Below are 1,595 nucleotides of genomic sequence, written 5' to 3' on the forward strand. Positions count from 1 at the left end.
TGATCTCTAACAATGTTCTGTTGTCTGCTTTCATTTCCACTGTCTGCCCCCACCCCCTCATCTCCTTTGCCCCCTCCTCTGGGCTCCTGACTCTTTCTGCAGCCTTTCTACTGCTACTCCTTGACTCCTCCTAACTGCTGTCTTTCTGCCACATCCCTGATCTTCTGGTAGGAAAGATCTACACCTAGCCTTCTCGGACAAGGGCGAAAAATCTCGGAGGGCCCGTGTGCAAGTTGCGCACGTTAAAGATCCCTTGGTGGTCTAAAATCGATAAGAGTAGGTTTTGGCAGCCACCCGGGTAAAATTCAAAATTTCCATTCATTCCTTTGCTCGGATGCTCTCAAAAAAGCTACGTTTCCCTAATCTTTCCCTTCACAAAAAGAAGGAGGGAAGATAAGGACGATAGATGTTTAATAAGAAAGAAGGAGAAAACCACACCAGAGTGAACTCTTCAGTCTCATCAAATGGAAGTAAAAGTAAAATTTTGACCCCACCAATTCTTTAAAATATGTTAAAAGGCTTTTGCGTACATGATGTCACAACGATAAAAGTGCAGTATCTCGTTTCTCTCTCTCTCTCTCTCTCTCTCTCTCTCTCTCTCTCTCTCTCTCTCTCTCTCTCTCTCTCTCTCTCTCTCTCTCTCTCTCTCTCTCTGAGTGTCTGACTTTCTGTATGTCTGTCTATCTGTCCATCTTTCTCTCTCTCTCTCTCTCTCTCTCTCTCTCTCTCTCTCTCTCTCTCTCTTTCTCTCTCTCTCTCCCTCCCTGCCATTCTCAGTGAGAATGAACACCTCTTGAGGCATGTGTAATGGGTCACACAAGTTCCAAATAGATCCCTCAAACATATGTTTTCGACACAACAATCGGAGAACAATTAAAAAAGGAAAGAAAAAGAAAGAGAAAAGGCAAGTAGAGAGAATGTCCTCCCAAAAAAAAAAAGGAAAAAAAAGGAAAACGTTAGGAAAACGTAAGGAAAACTAGACAGAAGCTCCTCGAAACAGCTAATTACGTTGCCGAAAAAAACGTGTTTTTTGAGGGGGTAACTTTAATCGCATTTTTCCAGTTATTTCCACACAGAAATAAACGAATATAAAAGGTATTTAGCCAAAAAAAAGAAAATGAGAATTAAATAGCCCAATAATTAGAAAAAAGCAAATTTCTCTGATATCACTATATTGACGAGCGCCTGATTTCATTATATAATATGATGCCTCACATACACGAGTAATACGACGATTAATTATACCTACCGTAGAAAAACTGCCTCTCCCTTCGATGTTTAATGACAACAGAGGACAAATAAATGTTAAAGTAAAAGTAAAATACAAGTAGCTATTCCTTAGTGTGCGTCTTGCCTCCCCCATCCCCCACCACCATCTCAAATAATAGACCGATAGGAGGTGGAGCTGGTGTAACCCAATTGTGGGATGATCAAGAGGTTGAGAGGTAAAAAGAATGTTGAATGGGTCTTGATTGGAGGGTCACAGGAGACCCCGGAATCGAGGTCTCAGAGACAGGGAGGTTGATATTAATAACTTGGGTGGGAACAGTGTTAACAGCATTCCCAGTCCTCGAGAACCCAAGACCCTGAAAGTC

Source organism: Aplysia californica, unplaced genomic scaffold (genome assembly GCF_000002075.1).
Source record: "Aplysia californica isolate F4 #8 unplaced genomic scaffold, AplCal3.0 scaffold00801, whole genome shotgun sequence".
NCBI lineage: Eukaryota > Metazoa > Mollusca > Gastropoda > Aplysiida > Aplysiidae > Aplysia > Aplysia californica.